The following is a 27,602-nucleotide window of genomic DNA, read 5'->3' as shown; positions in this document are numbered from 1 at the left end:
TCCAGGTCCTGAGCCATGGAGCGCTCTAAAGGTGGTAACCAAAACCTTGAAGCGCACCCGGAAGACCACCGGGAGCCAGTGCAGCTCGCACAGGAGAAGAAGGAGAAACTTCCCGACAGTTAGAAGTTAGAAAAATTAATCAATGGAATGACTTGCCTCCAGAGGTTGTAGATGCTCCATCACTGGAGGTTTTTAAGAAGAGATTGGAAAGCCATTTGTCTGAAATTTGTCTGTCTGCTTGAGCAGAGGGTTGGACTAGATGACCTCCAGCTCTATTTTGATCGTTTGACTGATTGATTACAACTGGGGAAAACCTTAATATTATGGTATGCTACAAAAAGACTACAGCAAAATCAAACGTGCTCTAAAAATTGCATAATGTCATGTGGGGTTTTTTTTCTGTTCTTGTTGTTGTTTTCTTTGGAGGTTACTTCCTGTCTTTGTGCAGATGAAATAGATTATAATCCAGATGTTGGCGTGTCCCTTGAAGACCTGAGAGCAGACAAACGGTTGTTACGCTGCCTAATTCAACAGGATTGACATGACAAATATTTACCTTGACAAAACTGAACAAAACAGCTCATCATAACTTGAGGGTGAAAGAAGCTTCACTTTTTAAAATATATGTGTGTGTGTATATATTTTTCTTTTCGTAGGCCTTTATGTGTATTTCTCTTTAGCCAGGTTCTTCCTACGTAAACCAAGATTTTTATGCAGCCCGAGTTCAGTGAAATCCCAATCCACTAGTTTCTGGGCTTTTTTTTCCAGCAGCCGGCAAACACCCTGCTGTCCAAAGTCTCCCAATGGACAGCAGGATGCTTGCTGGCTGCTGGAAAAAGGAAAGAAAAACCTAGAAACTAGTGGATTGGGATTTCACTGAACTAGGGCTGCATAAAAATCTTGGTTTACGTAGGAAGAACCTGGCTAAAGGGAAATACATAGATGATAGATAGATAGATAGATAGATAGATAGATAGATAGATAGATAGATAGATAGATAGATAGAAAAATAGATAGAGATAGAGATAGAGATATATAGATGTATAACAGGGAATAATTCTGTTAGCAGATGCTAGTTATGATCCATGATTTCTAACTGTAGAATTTTTTGTTTTGCTTTGTTTTTAAAACAGGAAGATTTCAGCTTCTCAGATGCCAAAAGATAACAATGAAACACATTTCATCGACATTATGCTCTCCTTAAGGATTTCTCCCAAATAATTTCTCATTCATGTTGGAGAGAAAAATGCAGAATGGGTCGCGTGTACATTGCTGTTCTTGTTTGAACTATATCACTTAAAGCTGGTCATTCCAAATTACCATATTGACGGAAACCAGTGGTGAAATTCAAATTTTTTTTACTACTGGTTCTGTGGGCGTGGCTTGGTGGGCGTAGTGTGGCTTGGTGGGCGTGACAGGGCAAGGATACTGCAAAATCCCCATTCTCTCTCCACTCCTGGGGGAAGGATATTACAAAATCTTCATTCCCACCCCACTCTGGGGCCAGCCAGAGGTGGCATTTGCCGGTTCTCCGAACTACTCTCAATTTCCGCTACTGGTTCTCCGAACTGCTCAAAATTTCCACTACCGGTTCTCTAGAACCTGTCAGAACCTGCTGGATTTCACCCCCGATGGAAACTTTAAATTTATGTTTCCTGACAGGGACAACCATTAATCGATGGAACTGGCTTTCTGAAGTTGTAAGTGCTCCATCACTGGAGGTTTTCAAGAAGAGACTGGACAGCCATTGGTCCGGAATAATATAACTTTTCCTGCCTGAGCAGGAGGTTGGACTAGAAGACCTCCAGGGTCTGAAATGGTATAGGGCCGTGATGGCGAACCTATGGCACGGGTGCCACAGGTGGCGCATGGAGCCATATTGGTGGGCACGCGAGCTCAGCTCCGCCAGTTGATTTTCAGGCCTTCTGGGCCCAGCAGAAGTCAGGAAGCACGCTGTTTCCGGCCTCCAGAGGGTCTCTAGGCGATGTGTGAGGAAGGTTGTTTTTGCCCTCCCCAGGCTCCTAGAAAGGCTCTGGAGCCTGGGGAGAGCGAAAAAATGGGCCTACTGGGCCCACCGTGCCATCACGTGCCAAAAGCAGGGGGAGCATGAGGGGGGCGGGGCGCATAGAATTATGGATGTGGGCACACGTGTGTGTGTGTCCCCCCCGCTCTCCCCCCCCCACTTTTGGCATGCGATGGCGAAAAGGTTAGCCATCACTGGTATAGGGTCTCCTGCTTGATCAGGGTAGTGGACTAGAAGACCTCCAAGGTTCCTTCCAACTCTGTTATTCTGTTATTGGCTCAGTGGCTAAGGCGCTGAGCTTGTCGATCAGAAAGGTCAGCAGTTTGAATCCCTAGTATAGGTTTCCTGTGTGAGCAGGGAGTTGGACTAAATGACCTCCAAGGTCCCTTCCAACTCTGTTACTGTTACTGTTCTGTTATTCTGTTCCAAAGGGGAAGAAAATGCCAACAGAATTTTTTTTTAGTGGGTTAGTAATTTATCAAGACATTTTTTGAGTTACTGCTTAATTGATAATGTATCATAGAGTCAGCATTGACTCCTCGCAACCACACTGATATGTCTATGGAGACTCTCAGTCCTCCACGTCGTGGTTGTCCCAAAGGTGTTTTTTTCAAGATGTCACTGCGTTTTTGTATTTACCAGATGAGCTCATATTTTTGGATTTTCAGACTTTCCGTAGCTTGCCAAGTTTCTTATCAGTAAGCTAACTACGCATGTCCGCATTCTTTCACTTTCTTCTACTCTTTCTTTGTTCTCCTGCCAAGAGGTCCGGCCGCAGAGAGGTGGCCGGCAGGAACGTTGCCAAAATGTAATTATTTTAGATAGTGAGATGTTTTATTTTCTTTCTAACAAATAAATGAGTTTTTTCTTAGAATATATATCTTCGGGGTTTATTTTCTTGCAAAAGTAGGCTTCAAGGGAAAGGTCACGATCCACGTCTCTAAATCAAGGTGCGATTACCCAAAAGCAGAATGGGATTAATTAGCACCCTGACACAAGAGGCAACTGGACTTTCTGGATTTTTTTTCTTTTGAAGACGTTTCGCTTCTCACCCAAGAAGCTTCTTCCGCTCTGAGCTGAAGAACGTAGATTGAAAGTCCTCGTGCAATTTTAGGAAATAAGAAGATGCGTCCTATCTAACCCATCAGTAGCAGCTCCAGATGTTCAGTGGTGGATTTCCCCGCTCGATGGTTGTAGGGTTGTCTATACATGTAGTGTGATGAGTGACTTAAAGGCGCATTGTGAAACTGATGTTCTGATGTTTTTGTTTATGAGGGATTATTAGTTGCACAGCTAGTTAGCGTGCCATTGCGATTTTCGTCAGCAACTGCAAAACGTTGGCACTGCTGCGCCAAGATGGGACACATCATGTATACACAACTGTATCAAGCGTTTGTGTTCTAACAGGTCTGCGAGGCCCACAGCGCAGGCTGAAACAAATATGTACCACCTTGACATTCACACACACCCCCATTATATTTTCTGCATGTTTTAAGCCTGACGCCAGACTTCAATTACTGGACTGCTGACAATGTTTTCCTAATTCTGTTTATGCTCTTTCTAGAGCGCTGGTCCGTTTATTAATGGGCGGAAAAGAGGAATTGTGCGTGATCAAATACTATGCATTCTCTGTGAAGAAACGTCAGGTGTGCTAAGATTTGATACTGAATTCAACCTCAAAATAGAATCTTTGATAAAATTGTGCTTCAAAATTTGGAACGAAAGCTGATGTGCATTGCCTTACATCAATTCCTTCCTTCTTTCTTTCTTTCTTTCTTTCCTTCCTTCCTTCCTTCCTTCCTTCCTTCCTTCCTTCCCTTCCCTCCCTCCCTCCCTTTCTCTCTCCCTCCATTCCTCTCCCTCTTCTTCCTTCCTTCCCTCCCCCTCCCTCCCTCTCTTTCTCTCTCCCTCCATTCCTCTCCCTATTCTTCCTTCCTTCCTTCCTTCTTTCCTTCCTTCCCCCTCCCTCCCTCCCTTTCTCTCTCCCTCCATTCCTTTCCCTCTTCTTCCTTCCTTCCTCCCTCCCTTTCTCCCTCCCTCCTTTTTCCTTCCTTCCTTCCTTCCCCCTCCCTCCCTCCCTCCCTCCCTTCCTCTCTCGCTCCATTCCTCTCCCTCTTCTTCCTTCCTTCTTTCCTTCCTTCTTTCCCCCCTCTCTCCCTCCCTTTCTCTCTCCCTCCATTCCTCCCCCTCTTCTTCCTTCCTTCCTCCCTCCCTCCTTCCCTCCCTCTCTCCCTCCCTCCTTTTTCCTTCCTTCCCCACCCTCCCCTTTCTTTTCTTCCTTCCTTCCTTCCTTCCTTTCCCTCCCTCCCTTTTAAAGGAAACAAGAATTATACCAGCATTTCCACAACAAAATCCATGATGCAGTACCAGTGAATTTAAACAACAATAACAAAATTGGAGACTGATTTAACACCAGGAATATTTCAGTGAAAATTGGACCTGGTAAAATTCTGAGTAATCAATGGATTTCTTTAGATGTAGTACTTTTCACTCTGGGTCAAAACTGCTCAGGATAGATAGATAGATAGATAGATAGATAGATAGATAGATAGATAGATAGATAGACAGACAGACAGACAGACAGACAGACAGACAGACAGACAGACACCATACATATGGGTGTGTGTGTGTGTGTGTGTGTGTGTGTGTGTGTGTGTGTAATATATTTTATATATTACACACTTAATCTTTCCCCTGGCTCAAGCTGATGAAGGGAGGAGAACTTGTGGCTCAGAAGGTTAATTCAACTGCCTAACATGCAGGAAGCCCAAGTTCGAATCCAAGTAAAGGTATGGCTAGCTGATGAAAGCTAAAAAGCTTGAAGTAGATCTATACTAGTCTCCCTTCATTTCTTTATCAGCAAAATATAAATTTGGTATAACACAGTGTATATATATAACACAGTATGTATGTGTGTGTGTGTGTGTGTGTGTGTGTGTGTGTGTATATATATATATATATATATATATATATATATATATATATATATATATCAATTTTCTTACTTCTTCGTAGGGTTTATGTGTGTTTTTCTTCTAGCCAGGTTTTCCCTACGTAACCAAGTATAAAATACAGTACCTCCATCTCTTTTTGCCCTGTCCTATACAGCATCCTCATAATTTCAAACCAGAATGGATAATCTCTTTATTACTAAATTATGCTGTCAGCTTTGAACTCCACGAGGACCTTCATTCAATAATTATTTTTTTTAAAGTTCTTTCCATCTTGCTTCTGAATAAATGTGTATATTTTTTTCTTTTTAATCAAAAGCCAAGCAAAAGCAAATTCTCCATCAAACGACTCTGGCTAGAGTCAAGAGGTCCATTCCCCACCCCCACCCCCAGCATAGAAAGAACCACCAGCCTTTGAAAAAAATGGCAGGAAAAAAAAATAGAAAAAAGAGAGAGAAAAGAAGAGATGGGCTGTAAACACACTTAAATACATTGTATTTATAAACTCACACTTTATACAACTATATAATAGATGTATCTCTCATTGCCAGCTCCTCCCTTATTTTATTCTGTTTCCTTAAATATCTCCAAATCCTACAAAATGACACAAATGTGTTAGGAAATTCCTATTGAACAAATGAAGCCAAACCAAATCCTCGTTTAGTCCTTTTTTGATTGTTTGTTTTTTTTTTCCCCCTGGGATTTAATTTTTTCCCAGTGAGATTACGCGTTTCATTTATTCATATGATGACAGCTCTTTCTAATTGTATGAAATTATGGCAAAACGCCTGAAGGCGTTTTTTTTTTTTTAAAAAAAAAACCAAGATGAAGCCAAAATGGCAAATAGATAAATTAAAATAAAATATAAATAAATAACAAAATAACAGAGTTGGAAGGGACCTTGGAGGTCTTCTAGTCCAACCCCCTGTTCAAGCAGGAGACACTATACCATTTCAGACAAATAGTTGTCTAATCTCTTATTTAAAACCTCCGGTGATGGATTCACAACTTCTGGAGGCAAGTTGTTCCACTGGTTAATTGTTCTGTCAGGAAATTTCTCCTCAGTTCTAGGTTGCTTCTCTCCTTGATTAGTTTCCATCTGTTGCTTCTTGTCCTGCCCTCAGGTGCTTTGGAGAATTGGTTGACCCGCCCCGCTCTTCTAAGGTGGCCAGGTGTCCACTATTTGAGCGGACAGTCCGCTTTTTTCACATTATGTTCACTATTTTTTTTCACAAAATAGTGGACATTTTTTTTATATTCAAAAGCTTTATGATGAAATGGTACGTGATCTAAAGCTGTACAGTCTAAGAGGATAAGGATAGGAGAATCTCGTTTTGTCTTTTTTTTTCATAAGTTAGAATGAGACAAAGATCGAATATCCCTTGAACCTGATTCTCCGAAAAAATGAATGATGAGATCAAAGCTGCGCAGTCAAATAAAAAATACACACGACAGCAAAGTAAAATGTAATTTAATATTTTACATATTATTATATTTGATGTTTTGAATTTTAAGTAAAGTTTTGAAGTGATTATTTTAATATGTGTTAAAATGTTTGTAAGAAAATATATAATTTAATTGTATTTTTTTTTATTTTTTTACTACTTAACACCCCCCCCCCCTGCTTGTCCGCTATTTTTTGGAAGCAGACCTGGCAACCCTACCTTTGTTTCAGACCCTTATATATTGGAATACTGCTATCATGTCATCCCCTATCTACCCTTCCTTTTCATTAAATTAGACAATCCCAATTCAATTGTTCCTTTTGCTATCGCTTAGATTGTATATCCTATAACAGTGATGGCTAACCTTTTTGCCATCATGTGCCAAAAGTGGGGGGGAATGCAGGGGGGTCGCTCACGCTTGTGGGTGCCCACACCCATAATTCTATGCGCCCCACCCCCCGTGCATGTGTGACACCCCCCCTGCGTTCCCCCCATTTTTGGCATGCGATGGCAAAGTAGGCCCATTTTTCTCTCTCCCCAGGCTCCAGAGCCTTTCTAGGAGGCTGGGGAAGGCGAAAATGGCCTTCCCCACTCCCCCAGAGATCCTCCGGAGGCCCGAAACAGTCTTTTTCCTGACTTCCAGTGGGCCCAAAAGGCCCAAAAATCAGCTGGCCGGCGCGCGCATGTATGCCAGTGGTGGGTTGCTCCTGGTTCGGACCGGTTCGCAAGAACCGGTAGTAAAACCGGTGGGAGGCCCTGCCCACTGCCCCGGATGTCATCACCAGCAATCTGTGCATGCACAGAAGCAAGACGCATGTGCGAGCGAAGCCAGCACGCGCGCACGATCCCGTTGCGAACCGGTAGTAAAGGTAAGTAGAACCCACCCCTGATGCCCGCAGGAGCTGAGCTCATGTGCCCACCGATATGGCTCCGTGTGCCACCTGTGGCACATGTGTTCCAGAGGTTCGCCATCACGGTCCTATAATATTGGCTATCATATCATATTGTAGCTTATCAGACTGAAGGAGCTATTTCACTATTTTAAAACTGCACCAATAAAATAACAACATAAGCATAAGGAACCACAACCATTATTTCTGGATACATGAACTTAGAATGTGAACTAGTTTTCAGGTTTAATTTGCAAAACCTTTCAGAGCATAAGCTCTGCATATCAAACAGCAAACAAAGATAACATGCTAATTTCATGCGTTCAAAGGTGATACATCCTATTATCAGATAACAGCCTAACAGTTAATACATGTAGACATACCGATTATATAACTTGAGTGTCGCTGTATGGTTAATGTGATATCATCACTCACTGGGAGAGAAATTGGTTTACTGAATAGGAAATATTCAGCTTAGAGAGAAGATATTTAAGAAGGATCCATCAGGCAGCAGGAAGGAGACACGGAATTTATTTATTCATTTAATTTATATTATGTCTTTCCTCCAGAAGCTGGAGACAATGATTCATAGCAATCCCAGTTCTTATTTTTCCTACTACAATCCTGTAATCCAAAATACTGATTGTTCTAAAGTAAACCAGTGCTAATACCGACAGCATAGAATATTTGTAGCTCAGGGTTGAACTGTGAGGGCCTTGGTGATCTCTGAGATGTTTCATGACCCAACTAGGTAACAATATCAGTGCTAGATAGGAGTGGAGTTTGCCACAACTAAGAGTTTGACCTCCAGCAAAGTCAATGGGGGAAAAGTCAGATTGACTTAACAATCATGGCTAAACGGTCATAAAATTGGGTGTGACTTACTGAATAACTGCCTTGCTTAGCAACAGAAATTCCCAATTGTCGAAAGTCGAGGACTACCTGTACTACAAAATCCATGCTTCTTTTTTTCCATATTTCGTTACTGCATCCTTCTCATTCAGCCTTTTCAATTGCTTTGGGGCATTCTGTACAGCTGTTTAGATTATGTTATGCTATAAGATACCGAAATACCATAATCATAAATTTATTTGTCAAGCATATATAAGATAACAGGTAAAAGTAAAAACATAATTTGAATACATGAAAAGAGTAAGTAAAAAGGAATATTAGGACAGGGACGGTAGGCACACTGGTGCTCTTATGTACACCCCTCACAGACCTCTTAGGAATGGGGTGAGGTCAACAGTAGACAGTCTAAGGTTAAAGTTTTGGGGGTTTGGGGAAGAAACCACAGAATCAGGTAGTACATTTCAGGCATTGACCTCTCTGTTACTGAAGTCACATTTTCTGCAATCGAGTTTGGAACGGTTTACCTTGAGTTTGTATCTATTATTTGCTCGTGTATTGTTGTGGTTGAAGCTGAAGTAGTCATTGACAGGAAGGACATTGTGGCAGATAATTTTATGTACTATGCTTACGCCAGACCGAAGCCGGCGTAGTACTAAATTGTCTAAGCCCAAAATTTGGAGTCTGGTGGCCTAAGGTATTTTATTGTGGTTAGAGGAATGGAGGACTCTTCTCGTAAAATATCTCTGCAACTCCATCCCCTTTTACAGTTTCTGGCTCTAATTCCGTTGCACAAAGCAGAATTTAAGAAAATGTTATTGTGCTGGCCACCCCATATACAGACACCCCCTACGAGGTAGGTGGCTGTATATGTCTTTTCAAAATAAACGAAATAATAAATGAAACAGATGCAAACAGACCCCAATTTCATTCTGCCTTAAGGTGAAAACGAAAGAAAAAAATGTATGTATTCCTACAGCCCCGATGTAGGAGATCTTTGTTTAAAAAACTAGTGACTCGGAGCTATTTTATTTTCCAAACTAGGAGGGGTCTGGCTGCCAGGTGTGTTTGACATTTTGCGATCCTCATTTAAATTGTTATTCATTGTTCCAAAAAGATGAGATGAGATGAGATAACATAGAGCCGTATATTAGTCAAAATAAGGAGTCTACCCTTTGCCCACCAAAAGTTATTCAAACAAAACGAAGTTATCTTGATTAGCTAATTGCCTTACATCAGCATTTTAGGGTGTGGGGATTTCCCCCTCCCATTTCTTCTATTTTTTTCCCCCACCGAGTACTTCATCATTTAGAATTTAAAAAATCGCGACCATTAAAAAAGCAATTAAAAAGGATTAGCGAAATCAAAGTTGATCTTTAATTGGTCCGCCTATCTAGATCTTCCTTGCCATGATATGCCAGATAAAATTTCTGCTTTCTTAATAGTTTAATAGCTTTAATTATCCAGAACATAAGAAAATTCAGCCTTTTGAGGTACATCCCATTTATAAGTGGTCATCAAAAAAAAAAAAGTTCGTTTCACTCTTTCAAAAATTTTGCCTCAGCCAGCAGTTTTAGAATTCTTTTTTGAGCAGTGGAAGTGGGACATTTTAGGATTTTTCTGATGGATGTGAATAACTCTGAACTCTGGTCTGGCCTAAATCTTCTCCCCTTTTTAAACGTAAATTTTTAAATGTAAATTTTGTTTTAAATTATGGGGTATTTTAAATTCAGCCAAATTATTTAATTCGTTTTTAATTCATTTTAAATTTTTGTATTTATGTGTTTTATCTCGTGGCTGTTCACCACCCTGAGTCCTTCGGGAGAAGGGCGGTATAGAAATTTAATAAAATAAATAAATAAATAAAATAAATAATAATAATTTTAATATTACGAAACAACATCTATGGAGATTCTCAGTCATTCAAATCATGGTTGTCCCAGAGGCGTCTTTTTCAAGACGCGACTGAATTTTGTTTTTCCTTGAAGACATTTCGCTTCTCATCCAAGAAGCTTCTTCAGTTCTGTCTGAATGATGGAGGATGGAAGGATTTATATTCCTTGCAGTGCTCTGGTCGTTAGTACTCTTTCTGAGAGACGTTGAGGCCACTTGGAAGTTTATCTACTCCCTCAGCTTCCACACCCATTTGCACTTTTCAGGTGACCCTGAGGGCACAGATAAACTTCCAAGTGGCTCAATGACTCTCAGAAAGAGTACTAATGACCAGATGACTGCAAGGAAGATAAATCCTTCCATCCTCCACCACTCAGTCAGAACTGAAGAAGCTTCTTAAGATGAGAAGTGAAACATCTTCAAGGAAAAACAAAGTCCAGTCGCCTTTTGGGAAAAAAAAGCACCTTTTGGACTATGTTTTCCCCAAAATAAGACATCCCTTATTAATAAACAGAATCGGGCTTTTGAGCGCATGTGCTAAAATAAGCCTCCCCCTGAAAATAAGCCCTCCCTGAAAATATTTAAACGCAGAGCTGGAAATCAGGTAAGACGGCAAGAGGAGCCCCATCTTGCTCCATGAGCCCCAAAATAATAAGACCTCCCCGAAAATAAGGCCAAGTGCTTATTTCAGGATTAAAAAAAAATATAAGACAGGTTCTTATTTTCAGGGAAACACGGTGCTATGAAACAACATCTGCCTATCCAGGTCCTTGAGAAGGACTTGATAGGTGGATAAAAATGCCAAATCCGGTCTAAACATCTGGCTGACTGTGCGACCAACTACCGTAATAATTACTTGGACTCAGGGGTGAAATGTAAAATTTGTTACTACCAGTTCTGTGGTCGTGGCTTGGTGGTGGTGGGGGTAATGTGACTGGGTGGGCATGGCCAACTTTTTTTTTTTTTAACTTTTCAAAGCATTTTTTCTAATGCTTTGAAAAGCCTCTGCCGATCAGGCAACTCATCTGGGATCATCAGAGAGGCTTTTTAAAAAATGCTTTGAAAAGCCTCTCTGACGATCAGGCAACTCAGCTGGGATCTTCAGAGACTTTTCAAAGCATTTTTTTTACCACCTCTTCGGCCAAGAGGTTGCAGAAAAAAATGCTTTGAAAAGCCTCTGACGATCCTAGCTGAGCCACGCGATCATCAGAGGCTTTTTATTTTTACTTTTAAAAGCATTTTTTCGTCGGAAAAGGTTGTAAAAAAAATGCTTTTAAAAGTAAAAAATAAAAAGCCTCTGATGATCGTGCGGCTCAGCTGGGCATGGGGGGGGGGTGCAGGGATTTTTGCTACCGGTTCTCTGAACCACCCGTTCGCCATCGCTACCGGATTGGGTGATCCGGTCTGAACCGGGAGCATTTCACCCCTGCTTGGACTAATTTTGGCTGCACAAGACCAAGCCTTAAGAACAAATTCATACAAAGCCAGAATTGAAAAGACAGCAACTGACAGTAAATGTCGTCTCTGAAATGAAGCCAAAGAGAAGACACCAGACCACCTAGCTGGCTGCAAAGAAGATTGCACAGAATGATTACACGCAACCCATCACAAACTAGCAACAACGGTGCACCGGAATATCTCCAAGAAATGCTATTTGCCTGCAAGCGAGAACTGGTGGGACCACAAAATAGACAAAAACGAAGAAGCTGAAGTGTTCTGGGATTTTAGAATTCCAACAGATAAGCATCTGCCACACAACATCCCAAGCTTGACAGTTGTTGCTAAGAAAAACAAAGATGGATGGATAGTGGATGTGGCAATACCTGGAGATAGCAAAATAGAAGGAAAAGAACGGGAGAAAAATCACACAAAATACAAAGACCCTCAAATAGAAGTAGAACGACCGTGGCAAAAGCAAGCAAACGTAGCACCAATAGGCGCCTTGGGTGCAACTCCAAAACACCCGGAGCACCATTTGAACACTATTGACATTGACAAAAATCCCCATCAGTCAATTACGAAAGGCAGCTTTACTTGGAACAGCTTACATCCTGCGACAATACCTTTTTAACACCATCAAACAACAACATCCTTGGTGTGAGCCTACTACCAAGAGCCTTGGCAGTACAGTGGTCTAAAGCACCCTGTTATTAAGACCAGCTGCCTGCAATTACTGCAGGTTCGAATCTCGCCAGGCTCAAGGGTTGACTCAGCCTTCCATCCTTTCTAAGGTAGGTAAATTGAGGACCCAGATTGTGGGGGCAATAAGCTGACTTTGTATAAAATATACAAAAGGATGAAGGCTATTGCTTAGCGCATTGTAAGCCGCCCTGAGTCTCCGGAGAAGGGTGGCATATAAATCAAATTAAAAAAAAAAATCTGACCTACCGCAGATCCTTGGGAAGGACTCAATTGGTAGACAAAAATGTCAAATCCAGTCTAAAGATCTGGCTGACTGTGCCAGAATAATTAATTAAATGTATATGACGCCCAAATCCCAGCGATTCTGGGCTGGCCTAAAACCTGCTTTAACAGTAACAGAGTTGGAAGGGACTTTGGAGGTCATCTAGTCCAACCCCCTGCTCACGCAGGAGACCTGTACTAGGGATCCGAACCGCCAAACTTCTGAACCTTTCTGATCGACAAGCTCAGTGTCTTAGCCCCTGAGCCACCTAGTCAGGCAACCAGTGTTTAAACCAGTGTTCTAAAGAAATGCATTGTGGGATGGCTTTCTGGAATAATAGCTGGAAGTAGGCTTTGGAGGAATGGTGTAACATCTTGTTAGGAGAAGGAGATCTAGAATGGTTTGGTCCACAGCAGGGGTGTCAAACTCAATTTCATTGAGGGCCACATCAGGGTTGTGTTTGACCTCGGGGTGGGGGGGCAGGGTGGAGTTGGCCAGGGTAGGGTGGCCAGCTTGACCTCACTCATGTCGGGGGCACCTGTGGTGGCCCGAGAGCTCTGCCAGCAAAAACGGGCTCCCGAGGAGCTCCGTTTTTGGCTGCAAAGGCTTCCTGTAACCCTCTGCCAGTGAAAATTTATTTTTTATTTTTTATTTTATTTTATTTCGAATTTATATACCGCACCTTCTCCCGAGGGACTCAGGGCGGTGTACAGCCAGATAAAAACATACAATACAAACATTAAAAACAATTAAAAGGATATATATTAATTTGGCCCCAGTTTAAAATAACAAACCAATTAAAAATATTTTAAAAATATGTTTATTTTATTTTATTTTATTTCCAATTTATATACCGCCCTTCTCCCTGAGGACTCAGGGCAGTGTACAGCCAAAATTAAGAACATGAAATACAAATATTAAAAACAATTAAAATATATATAAATTTGGCCCAAAAATTAAAAATCACAAACCAATTAAAACATTTAAAAAATTCTTCTTAAGCCAGCCCGGCTTGCTGGAAAAAGTGGGTTTTAAGGACACGGCGGAAGGCACCGAGGTCTTGGATTCTCCTTATCTCTGGAGGCAATTGATTCCAGAGGGTAGGTGCCCCCACAGAGAAGGCCCTCCCCCTGGGGGTCACCAGCCTGCATTGTTTGGCTGATGGCACCCCGAGGAGGCCCTCTCTGTGGGAGCACACAGGTCGATGGGAGGCCGTTGGTAGCAGCAGGCGGTCTCGAAGATAACTAGGTCCTATGCCATGGAGCACTTTAAAGGTGGTAACCAACACCTTGAAGCACACCCGGAAGACCACTGGGAGCCAGTGCAGCTCACGCAGGAGCGGTGTTATGTGGGAGCGCCAGACGGCTCCCATGATTACCCGCGTGGCCACATTCTGAACCAGTTGGAGCCTCCGGGTGCTCCTCAAGGGGAGCCCCATGTAAAGAGCATTGCAGTAGTCCAGGCGTGAGGTGACGAGGACGTGAGTGACTGTGCACAGGGAATCCTGATCAAGAAAGGGCCGCAACTGGCGGATCAGGCGAACCTGACAGAAGGTCCCCCTGGCTACAGCCGTCAGATGTTCCTCCAAGGAATGGAGTTCTGCTGGCAGCATGGGCTGGTCCTTTGCTGTTTCCAGGGTGGTCCCACAGGCCAGATCTAAGCACCCTGCTGGCCAGATCTGGGCCCTGGGCCTTACGTTTGACACCCCTGGTCTACAGCCAAAGGAAAACAAACTCTGCCTCGGTTTCTGTGCAAAGAAATCGGGTGATTGGGTGATTTATCTAAACCAGGAGTCTCCAAACTTCGCTACTTTAAGATTTGTGGACTTCGACTCCCAGAATTCCCCAGCCAATATCAAAAGAATTCTGGGAATCGAAGTCCACACGTCTTAAAAGTTTGGAGAGCCTTTTTTCTGGAGTTAGCTACATTTCTTCTTCGCTCTCGTCTCCTCCCTCCAATTTCTTTGGCTCGCTTGTTAATCTTTTTCTGCCCTTTGGATAATAGAGCCTCCCCCAACAGGGTGTGCCCGCATATAGCTTGCCAAGATTTAATTCTGAAGCATCCCTAGATTTAACATTCAGATGGGAAGATAGGAAAGTCTTGAGCTGGTGGCTTCTCCAGTTCTAGAGAACTTGGGCTCCACTTTGATCGTTCTCTTGGTATGAAGAACCTCCCCAGACAACAATGGTCCATCAGAACATTAGTTACGTTTCCATCATGAAAAGCTCATTTCATTTCATTTCCCTCCTCCTCTTCTCCAGTTCTACTATCCTTCGATCACTATAGCAACCATCCCTTCGTGGCTGCAATCAAAGGAAAAAAATGAGTTGTAATTAATTCCTTAGAAATGGAAATGAAAGAGTGACTGTCAATCAGACTGAACACATTTCCAAAATTAAATAAAACCCTTCCTTCCTTCCTTCCTTCCTTCCTTCCTTCCTTCCTTCCTTCCTTCCTTCCTTCTCTCACTCCCTCACTCCTTCCCCTTTCTATCTCCCCTACATCTTTCTCTCTCTCACCTTCCTTCCTTCACTCACCCCTTTCCCTACCCTTCCTATCTTCCTTACTTCTCTTTCTCCTTCCCTCTTTCCTTCCTTCCTTTCCTTCCTTCCTTCTTTCTCTCACTCCCTCACTCCTTCACCTTTCTATCTCCCCTACCTCTTTCTTTCTCTCTCCTTCCTTCCTTCCTTCACTCACCCCTCTCCCTACCCTTCCTATCTTCCTTACCTCTCTTTCTCCTTCCTTTCCTTCCTTCTTTCTCTCACTCCCTCACTCCTTCCCCTTTCTATCTCCCCTACCTCTTTCTTTCTCTCTCCTTCCTTTTAAGTCCATTTAAGCTCACGCTGACTGCTTCAGTGACTCCATCCAGCCACCTTGTTCTCTGTCGTCCCTTTCTTCTTTTGCCCTCAATTGTTCCCAGCATTGATTAATTGTTCTGTCAGGAAGTTTCTCCTTAGTTCTAGGTTGCTTCTCTCCTTGATTTGTTTCCACCCATTGCTTCTTGTCCTGCTCTCAGGTGCTTTGGAGAACAGCTTGACTCCCTCTTCTTTGTGGGATATTGGAACACTGCTATCAGGTCTCCTCTATTCCTTCTTTTCATTAAACTAGACATACCCAGTTCCTGCAACCGTTCTTCATATTAACCTCCGATCCAGTGGTGGGATTCAAGTAACGTAACAACCGGTTCTCTGCCCTAATGATTTCTTCCAACAACCAGTTCACCAAACTGTTCAGAAAGTTAACAACCGGTTCTCCCGAAGTGGTGCGAACCGGCTGAATCCCATCACTGCTCCAATCCCCTAATCATCTTTGTTGCTTTTTTCTGCACTCTTTCTAGAGTCTCCACATCATTTTTATATCCATTTAAGTTGAGCTTGTTAGCTTTAGACCCTCAAGAATTCAAGTAAGGTCTCCTCGACTTCTTCCTTGCAACGATTTCTGAGCCAGTCGAACTAAGAAATTATAGAAGTTGAGTGAGAACAAAACTATTGATCTCAAGCTCTGTCAATGGGCTCCCCAAGGATCATTGACAGATTACCACGTCAATAGCAGCCTGAACTCCATAGATCTCTGCTCACTGAGGATTCTTATCCGATGTCTTCATCTTTTATGTCCTGGAGCACATTTTAATTTTGGTAATTAAACCTGAAGTATGAACATGTATGTAGCTCTAAGGGGGGAATTTTACCCCTGGCTGAGAATCTCGTGAGAGTTCATTATTACAACAATTTCCATAGAAAGAATAACAGGATATATGTACTGGACATAGCAGGAATGGAGTAAGTTGACCTTGGAGATCTTTGTGAATTTCCACTTCCTTTCTAGACAGCTCAAGGGAAAGAGACTTGCTGGGTACATTATGTTCTGTCCCCATCCCATATGCACACACAGCAACAGACGTCCAAGAGTTAAAAACCAAACCAGCTGACAAAATCCTTTTCCTTATGATAACGGAACTTGGCAGCAACCTAGTGGCTGCCTGCCAAGAGTTTATTACTCACGAAGAGAAGAGATAACTTCTCTCCGCTTCTGGTACATCAAAGTAAAATGTTCAATAATTACAGAGTAACTTAAGTCCAAATATAATCCAGCAAAGCCTATAGCAAAAGTCCGGCAATGCAGAATGGCGTGGAAGCTTTCAGCTTTGTTCGTCACAAGGCTTGACTGGCCACCACGCTCCCTTTTATACCCTGTGGGGTGTGGTCCAGTGACTCAGCCTAATCTCTGGCACGCCTTTTCTTCTGTTGCACGCGCTTATCTTTGCGACGCTGTCGAGGATCCAGCCAAGACTCATTACTCTCATCACTGTCCACCTGTGGCTGCGTGGACGTGCTTGGCCCCGGCCCTATCTCTTGCCCTTCGGCGGGCAATGAAGGCATTGCCAGAGAGGAGGGTCCTGGAGAGGGAGGCCTTGCCAACTCCTCTCCTTCACTCTCGGAGTCCTCTCCTGCCGATGACACAGGCTCAGGTAACGGAGCCACAACACATTAGCTTAGAATTCTTTGGGACTAACATACAAGTCACTTAATTCAGTTTTTTTTTCCCTTCTGTCATTTGGGGTGATTGGATAGAGTTGAACATTTACCGGCCAAATGCCCTTCCTGATGCCTATGTGGAGTTCACAGCAGATATTTTCCCATTTATGGTATCTCATAGATTTAGTAGTACCGATAAAAGAGAATCGTTGTAGCTCAGGATTGAACTATGGGATCCTTGGAGCTCTTCTTGGTTTGTTTTCTTGCAGACGTTTCATGACCCAACAAGGTAACATCATCAGTACTAGAAGAGAGTGGAGTTTGCAGAGTGGAAGAGGAAGAGTGCGGTCCTTGGTGCTTTCTGAGCTTGGTTGTTTTCTTGCAGATGTTTCAATACCCAACTAGGTAACATCATCAGTGTTAGAAGGGAGTAGAGTTTGCTCTCTGTTTACATACAGGTTTTGGTGGGAGTCTTCTTGGTGGCTCCTTGATTAGGCTGTAGTAAAGATTTCCTCAAACGCGGGAATTTCAACTTCATTATAAAACAATGCTCCATTGATCTAGTTTCTTCATGAGCTGCTACAATTTTTTTAAAAAATAATTTTTATTAAACATTTTTTGAAACAAAAAAGAATCTTTTACAATTTTCTTCTTTTCAACAAATTCGCATCGGTAAATATTTCTTACATATCCATTTTTTCTCCCTTATTTCAATTTATCCTTTATACATATAATTCTAATATTGATTTATTTACATATACACATATACATATATATAACATTTACATATACATATATACATATAGATAACAGTGTGCACAATTTCGTTCCTATGATCTACATCTGTTCTGTTTCCTCTTGTTTGTTACTGCATTTCCACTCCTATATCTTCCTCATTTACTCTTTCCTTGCCTTTTATCCCTCTCCTCTAATTCATACCTGTCAGATGTAAATGCCTTATTCTCTAATGTGTAAATAGTATATGAACGGGGTATCAGGGGTTAACTTATTCTCCACTTCTTAATGTATTCATAATTCACCACTCCCACATATAGCTCCACCCATTGTATATATAAGGAGCTACATGCACCCTTTTCCTTGCTTCTATCTGTGAATATTCAGTGAATATAGAATGCCTATTGTAAATAAAAGGAAATATATTTAAACCTTTAACTCTTACTAATCTTATTGAGTCTGATCCTGAAAATATTGCAACAAGCTGGTAGCAGAGGATGGTTAATTGACTCAATAAAAACTTAAAAATGTCTAAGAAAGATAGGCCCAACACCAGGGCCTACAGCAAAGAAATGGAAACAGAACAAGAAATAATCAACGAATCCACAAACGCAATTTCGAGAGAATCTGAAGAATACACCACTGAAGACGAAGAAATAATAGATGAAAATGATGACCAGGAGGAAATCGAGATAGAGAATAACGAACTCAGGTCAGAGATATTAAAATTATTAAAGAGCCAGAAGAATGATGAAAGCCTCATCGCGAACCTCCAAGATATGCTGAAGAACAGCGGAGCAGCGAGAGAGAAAAACATCACTAATGAAAAGTCTAAAGACCCAAAAATAGTGAGTGATATGACTGCAGAGAAAATCATTGCGAAGAAGAAAAATGGTGATCCCGCGCGAAATTTTGAATGGCAGCCATCTTGGTTTCAACAGGCCTCCAAGATGAGCGAAGCAGAGCCAATCAAAAAGCTCAATTCAAAATTTCTGGCGCGAAAAACATTACCAGACAACGAAAATGAAAAAGAAGATTCAAACACCTCAGAAGAATCAGAATCAGAAAGTGAAGGTGATTCAACAAACTACCAAATAAAATCAGCAATGAAAACGCTTTTTGCCGCATTTGGGCCAAAACTAAAAATTACTAAAAAGCTAACGAAGAAGCGAGCGAGCAAGCCAATGCCTCAAGACCTGCCCGCTCCCATCCTGACTACGAGAGCGCTGACGCCCGAACCCAGAGAGCCTTGCCGATACCGTCCTACGCCACAGACCGAAGCAAGCACCAACGCCCTCAAAAGAAGAGGAAGAACAGCCGCCGTCGTCAGGACTCCCAAAATCGAACCAGAGACCGATTCGTCCGAGGAGGAGCAGAACGAGCGAGCCGCAATGGGGAGAACCTTCCACGATGACTCCAAAGAAGAAATGGACAACGCGCATGCGCAAGACTACGCAGACGGCCCGGGAAGACATGAACTGACGAGAAGACCGCGCAGACTCGTTGCGAGCATCCCCACGCCGTTTTGCAATTTTCTGCATTTACGAGACCACGGACTACCTCAGGTTGTAAGTAATGGACCCAATAATGTCGGAAATTTACCCAGTGACTTCCCGAAGCTAAGGGTTGATGGCATTAACTTGCAAGAATGGTATCAACAGCTCCAGGTTGTCTTTATGAAGGAAAGCTTACTATTTTTTATCACTAGTCCCCCAAAAAGACCTTGGACTCTAAAAATAGATTGTTTACACCATAGAGCATTTTTCTTAATAATATCTAGTGTGTCTCCTGCAATGTATCACAGCATTAAGCCAAATCTGACTGTTTCAGAAATTATTCAATGCATGTTTAATTTGTTTCACAGTGATAGTGTAGCTACCACCACAAGGATGTCTAAAGATTTCTTTTCATCTAGGATAAAACCAGGGGTTTCCATAAGTGAGCATTTAATATCTTTAAACAAAATAAGAGCTGAGCTGCATTTGAGGGGGGAGGTGATTTCAGACCAAACAATGAAAAGTGTTATTATCAACTCACTTGATCCATCATGGGACAATTTTATGTCACATTTAGACACAATCAATCTAGGATACTTATCCATAGAAAGTCTATCCAATAAATTGATAGCAGAAGACAATTCAAGAAGAAATCGTTCTAACAATCACACAGAACACAAACCATATAGGAAAGTAGCTTTCCAAGAAAAATATAATGAAACATTTAAATGTCACAATTGTGGATCCAGGGAACACAATAGAAGAGATTGCCCCAAGATTTCAAAGGAAAGACATAGGTCAGAATATAGGAACAAATACAATTATAGACAGTCTTCCATAGATAGACATAGATATAGAAGCCCACCAAATTACAAAGAGAATAGAGGGGGCAGAGATAATTCGAAGGATAGAAAATCTGGCTCACTGAATGGGTTAAATAAACAAGACAACACTAACATACAGCAAAATGAGAACAATAATTGGCTTATTAATTCTGGAGCAACTAATCACACCACTAATAACAAAAATATATTGTCTTCATTTACAGAAGATAAATTTGTAATAAAGGTAGCTAACCAAGAAAAGGTTCAAGTATTAGGTAGAGGGAATGTAACCCTGCCTGGTCTAGGAAAAATAGAGGGGGTATTGCTAATACCTGAAATACCTCATAACATACTAAGTGCCATAAAACTAAGTAGAGATTCTGACATTAACATTGTTTTTTCAAAAGGAAAAGCGACTTTAGAGAAGAATAAAATAAATATAGGCACTGTGATGATTAAAGGAGGCCTACCTTATCTGATAACAAAGGAAAAATGGCTGCATAACATTTATTCAAATATGGGAGATTGTATTGAAGTAGATGATGAAAATATTAGCAACAGTGATAATGATGAATGTAAAATATCTCATGATCACATAGATGCACACAATGAAAAAAAACCAAAAATAGGTAAGCCAATTCATGATGAGTGTGCTCACATCTTACATAGGAAGTTAGGACATGCCAGTTTTCCTGTAGTACAAAAAATGACTGAACACGCAGAAGGTGTTAAAATAAAAAATTGTGAAAACTATTTGGAATGCTCAGTATGTAAATCCACAAAACTAAAAACTAGTCCCAGGCCAAGAAAATCTACTAGATCAACTAACAAAATTTTTGATTTAGTACACATGGACTTAGTTGGTCCATTAACTCCATCAATCACTTATAGAAAACGTTACTTCTTGACAATAGTAGACGATTATAGCCGCTATGGATTTGTTTATACATTAAAACACAAAGATGAAACCTTTCAAAAATTTAAAGAATTTTACAAACGCATAGAAACACAACACAATATCAAAATAAAACAAATCATGACAGATAGGGGATGTGAATTCATGTCTAAAGAATTCTCCCAATGGTTAAAAGACAAAGGAATGTTACATTACACATCTAGTCCATTTTCTGCGTTCCAGAACGGGATTGCAGAGAGGAAGAATTCAACATTACAAACCATGATTAGATGCACATTGGAAGATGCTGGCTTAAGCAAACAATTCTGGTCAGAAGCCTTACATTATTCAAATTACACACAAAATAGAACCTGGTCCAGCATTGTAAATAAGACACCATATGAAGTGATGTATAATAGGAAACCAAAATTAGCACACATGCACATATTCGGAGTCACTGCAGACGTACACATACCTAAGCAATTAAGAAGAAAGGGAAAAAACGTATCCAGAAGACTCAGATTTATGGGATATGAGACTGGCACTAAAGGGTACAGATTCATTGATAACAATAACAAATTTATAGTCTCCAGAACAGCTGTGTTCCATGAACAGGCCAACTGGTCTAAATTACATCTTAATGAAATATTTCCAAATAAATACAAAGATACAAAATCTCATGAGAAAGGGACCATAGAAAAGCAAAATATCAACAAATATAAAAACAAAAACAAAACTTGGACAAATAGCCAACACAAAATAAAGACAGACACACTAACAAAAAAGGAAGCAAGATATTTGCATGATAACGATAGTAAACCTGAAAAAACTATTAGAAACACCAGAAATCAAATGCCAAATAAATACAAGGATTATATAATGCACATGGATGGTGAGCCAACAACACCTAATACATATGAGGAAGTGTTAAAACTCCCTCGTGAAGAAAAAGAAAAATGGGAATTAGCGATGAAAAAGGAGATGGAAAGTTTACAAGGATTAAATGTATTTACACCTGCAATTGCACCTAAAGATAAAACAATTATTGGTACCAGGTGGATATATAAAATTAAGAACTTAGAGGGAGGCAATACTCTATACAAAGCCAGACTAGTTGCACAAGGTTATGCACAGAAATATCCGGAGGACTATACTGACACGTATTCCCCCACAGTAAGAACAGAGAGTGTCAAAACAGCTCTAGTGGTAGCATCAGCACTCAATCTTGATGTATTTCAATACGACATACAGACTGCGTATCTACACGCAAAACTAGATAAGGAAATATACGTAAGAGCACCTCACAGTCAATACACAAACAAAAATGAGATTTGGTTGTTAAACAAGAGTTTATACGGGTTAAAACAATCTGGTAAACGATGGTATGATTGTTTAGTAAAAGTACTTAAAACCATGGACTTCAACGCTACCACTGCTGATAACTGTTTCTTTGTCAAAAAGGGTGATGATTACATTGAATTTGTATTGATTTATGTGGATGACATTTTATACATAGGAAAACATAAAGAGAGAAGAGAAACTTTTGTAACTAAGCTAAATGAACATTTCTCGTTAAAATCCCTAGGCAAAGTAAACAAATATCTTGGTGTTCAAATTAATAAGACTAGAAGGGGATTCAAACTTACTCAGAGAGATAAGATCATAGAACTTTTAAATAAATGCAATTTAAACAATGCCAAACCTTGTGATACTCCTATGCAAACTGATTTTCTAAGAAATACTGATGAATCTTCCCCCGAATTCAAGGATAACACATTTTATAGATCAATCATAGGTTCACTTCTTTATATATCTAATTGGACAAGACCAGATATCGCCTTACCACTCAATTTATTATCCAGACATGTCAGCAAACCAACAATGTATCACTGGGAAGCTGTCAAAAGAATTTTAAGATATCTGAAAAGTACACTAGACTTTTGTTTAATGTTAGAACCTAATGACAATAAAGAACCAAAGCTTACATGTTACGCAGATGCGGACTGGGCTGGAGACACCTCATGTAGAAAAAGTACATCTGGTTATATATTCCTCTTAAATGACTGTCCAGTTTACTGGTACACTGGTAAACAGGAACTAGTGGCCACTTCAACGACAGAAGCGGAATATGTTTGTTTATCCAAAGCTGCAAATAACCTTGTATGGTTTAATGATTTAATTTCAGATGTTTGGAAAAAACCTGCTTTGCCTTTTGTTATGCATGAAGACAATAAAGCAGCCATTGAAATATCTAGATCTGATGCTATTGGACAAAGGTCCAGACACATAGATATAAAATTTAAACATGTGAGACAATTATCTCAGGATGGATTTATCAAAGCAGTGCATTGTGATACTTCAGAACAATTAGCTGACATATTGACAAAGCCTTTACCTTCTAAGCAACATAAATATTTAACTTCTAAGTTGTATGTTTTGTATTGTCCTGAATCTGAATGTAATTGGTGTTGCATAACGAATCGGCATTTAGAGGGGGATTTGTCAGATGTAAATGCCTTATTCTCTAATGTGTAAATAGTATATGAACGGGGTATCAGGGGTTAACTTATTCTCCACTTCTTAATGTATTCATAATTCACCACTCCCACATATAGCTCCACCCATTGTATATATAAGGAGCTACATGCACCCTTTTCCTTGCTTCTATCTGTGAATATTCAGTGAATATAGAATGCCTATTGTAAATAAAAGGAAATATATTTAAACCTTTAACTCTTACTAATCTTATTGAGTCTGATCCTGAAAATATTGCAACAATACCATTTCTCCCACACTATATAATATTCTGTTTCCTCCTTTTCCTGTATTTCCTTTGTAAGTTTGTCCATTTCTGCACACTCCAAAACTTTTCTAATAAGATTGTCTTCCATTGGTATATTGTTATTTTTCCAATTTTGTGCATATATTATTCTTGCTGCTGTTATAATATGTATTATTAAATATTGGGGTTTTTTTTTCATAAGTCCCTGGGAGTATTCCTAATAAAAATATTTCTGGCTTCATCTCTATATGCTGTTTGGTTATCTCTTCTAATTGTATTCTAATTTTACTCCAATATTGTTTTGCTTTGGGGCACATCCACCACATGTGATAGTATGTTCCCTGATGTTTACATCTCCAGCACATTGGTGGGGTGTTGGGGAACATTTTGGCCAGCCTTGCCGGTGGAAGATGCCACCTATAGAACATTTTGTAAATATTTTCTTTATAGGTTATAGACATTGTCAATTTGTAATTTTTGTTCCATAATTTCTCCCACTTATCCAATTCAATGTTATATCTGAAATTTTTAGCCCAAATTATCATGTTTTCTTTAACTACCTCCTCCTCCATTTTGTATCTTAATAAATAATTATATGTTTTGTTTATCAATTTGTTAGCTGCTACAATTTTAAATGCGGGTTGTTGGGTTTTTTTTGGAGAACTCCGTGCCATAGGCAAAATGGCTTGGTTTCCCCGGTAAGTGCGCAAGAGACACATTTTGTGCCTTTCGGAGATTAGGGCCTTGGGTAAGATGGATGACAGCGTATGCAACATGCAGAGTTGGCTTAAGACCTCTGTTTACATCCAGATCAAGAATGACGGTGTGGGTTCCAAGTTGTGCTGATTTGTTTTTTTTGTTACAAATTGGCCCGATGTCTTGCAACAACTCTTGTCAGCCCAGCCCCATTTTTTATTCCGCTGGAGTTTGGGCCAACATGGAGTTTTGCAGATTCAAGCCAAAACATATACCTTGAAACAAGACTAAAAAGAAGCAAAATGGACTCCCTTAGGCCTTATCACCTGAATCCCATTTACCAGTTAGATTTCCAAGTTTTGGGATGCCTCTTGTTTACATCTCCAACTCCAGGTAAGTTTCAACCTGCTGAGGCAATCATGCCTGCACAAAGATATTATGTGTTGTTGTTGTTTTTTTGGTTTGGATTTGAGGTACTGTATTTTTCAGAGTATAAGACGCACCTTTTTCCCCCCTAAAAGGGGGTGAATATTTAGGTAAGTCTTATACACCAAATTTAGCCCCGCCTACCCACTGGCCCCCATCCTTTGGCCTCTGCCTCGCAGCAGTTACCTCCTTGCAAGCAAACAGCAAGAAAAAAATAGCTCCTTTCAGCTTCAGCACAGCCTCATTAGCACAAGTTGATTGGATCGGCCTTCCGACTCTCAGCTGATTTGCTCTCAGCTGTTTTGCGCAGGGCTCTCTTTGCTGCAAAGAGCTAAATTGCTGGAGCAGATTTTTTTTCCCTTGTGCTAATCAAGCTATGCTGAAAACAAAAATGAAAGTAAAGCAGGCTGTTTGCTGCAATGAGGCAAAATTGCTCAGAGGCAGAGGCAGATTTCTTTTTCTTCTTTTCCTCACCAAAAAAGGTAGATGCGTCTTATACTCCAGTGCGTCTTATACTCTGAAAAACACGGTAGTTTAATTGGCCAGCTGGGAGAGGATTCGCAATGGAAAGTGTGTGTTGTCTACCACAGGGTGTTGACTTTGGCAGGTACTGGCTAGTATCACAAGAGTTGCTCCTTGAAGAGGTCATTGGCAAACACCTGCCACAGGTGTTTCTCTGCATATAGAAGACTCTGGACTTTTGAGCTTCAAAAGCTTGGGAAAGGAAGGTGTCACCTGGGCATTTCATTGATTGGAAGCCCTTCTTAGTGATTTATCAATACAGGAGAATATTTGTAGTTCAGGATTGAAATGAGGGTCCTTGGTGGACTCTGAGCTTGGCTGTTTTCTTGCAAGAAAACAACCAACCTCAGAGTCCACCAAGGATCTCTTTTCTGAGGGGTTATTTCTGCCATTGTAATCAATATCAATAGCATTTTTTTTAAATTTGATTTATATGCCGCCCTTCTCCAAAGACTCAGGGCGGCTTACAATGCGCTAAGCAATAGCCTTCATACTTTTGTATATTTATACAAAGTCAGCTTATTGCCCCCACAATCTGGGTCCTCATTTTACCTACCTTAGAAAGGATGGAAGGCTGAGTCAACCTTGAGCCTGGTGAGATTTGAACTTGCAGTAATTGCAGGCAGCTGATGTTAATAGCAGTGCTTTAGTCTCCTGCGCTACCAGGTCTTATAGGCCGCCCCATAATGCTTTGCAGCATTCTCTGGGCAGTTTACAATGAAGAAGTATTATTTGCCTATTGCCCCCAAGAATCTGAGTCCTCATTTTACTGACCTTGGAAGGATGGAAGGCTGAGTCAACCTCGTCAGGATCAAACTTCAGGCTGTAGGCAGAATTAGCCTGCAACACTGCACTTTGCCTACAATACTGCACTTTAACCAGGAATGGGTTTCGGATTATTTTACTACCAGTTTGCCAGGCGCACGTGCCCAGTTCGCGCACATGCCTGCCTTCTGTGCATGTGCTCTGCTCTCTCACCTGCCTTCCACGCATGTGCCCAGCCTCAAAAACATGCCTAAATAGGATGGCATAGAGCCGGGGCAGGTGGGCAGGCCCACACGTGATTTCTGCTATCGGTTCGGGCGAACCGATCCAAACCAGTTGAATACCATCTCTGACTTTAACCACTGTGCCGCCGGGGTTCAAGCAAAGTTACCCGCAATATTGTTAGCTGAAATGCACTAAAATTTCCAGAAGCAGACTAGAGTTGAAGATCTGGGCTGCAAAAAAAAAAAAAAAATGCAGTCGATTGACAGATGGAAGCAAAGAGATAACGAAGAATAGAAGAGAGTATTTGTAGCTAAGGGTTGAACTGTGGGTGCTCCTTGGTGCTCTGAGTTGTTTCCTTGTAGACGTTTCATTACCCAGCTAGGTAAAATCATCAGTGCTAGAAGGGAGTGGGGTTTGCTCTGTTTTTATACAAGTGAAGGGTGAGGCTCTACAATCAAGGAATTACCAACACAGACAATCAAACAATCAAACAATAATCAATAGCTTAATCAAAGAACCAACAAGAAATCCCCACTGTCATTGACAGGGCAAGCCACTAGTATACTGTATACTGCATAAGTCAAAAAGAGGGCTGTGAAAATATTTACAGACCCCTCACATCCTGGACATAAATTGTTTCAACTCCTACCCTCAAAATGATGTTATAGAGCACTGCACACCAGAACAACTAGACACAAGGACAGTTTTTTCCCAAACCGCCATCACTCTGCTAAACTCAATTGGCTTAATCATCTTATATTCACATTTTATATGTATGTTATTTTATCTGTTCACCGCCCTGAGTCCTTCGGGAGAAGGGCAGCATAAAAATTAATTAATTAAATAAATAAATAAATAAATAAATAAATAAATAAATAAATAAATAAATAATAAACAAATAATTCCCTCAACACTGTCAAACTATTCACTAAGTCTGCATTACTATTACTATTAATCTTCTCATTGTTCCTATCACCCATTTCCTCCCACTTATGACTGTATGACTGTAACCTTGTTGCTGGTATCCTTAAGATTTATATTGATTTTGGTTGTTTCCTGATTGCTTATTTGTACCCTATGACTATCATTAAGTGTTGTACCTTATGATTCTTGACGAATGTATCTTGTCTTTTTATGTACACTGAGAGCGTATGCACCAAGACAAATTCCTTGTGTGTCCAATCACACTTGGCCAATAAAGAATTCTATTCTATTCTATTCTATTCTATTCTATTCTATTCTATTCTGTTCTGTTCTGTTCTGTTCTGTTCTGTTCTGTTCTGTTCTGTTCTGTTCTATTCTATAT

This window comes from Pantherophis guttatus, chromosome 7 (assembly GCF_059756535.1).
Source record: "Pantherophis guttatus breed Tessera chromosome 7, ASM5975653v1, whole genome shotgun sequence".
Classification (NCBI taxonomy): domain Eukaryota; kingdom Metazoa; phylum Chordata; class Lepidosauria; order Squamata; family Colubridae; genus Pantherophis; species Pantherophis guttatus.
The sequence above is the reverse complement of the archived record's forward strand: the minus strand, read 5'-3'. Positions refer to the sequence as shown.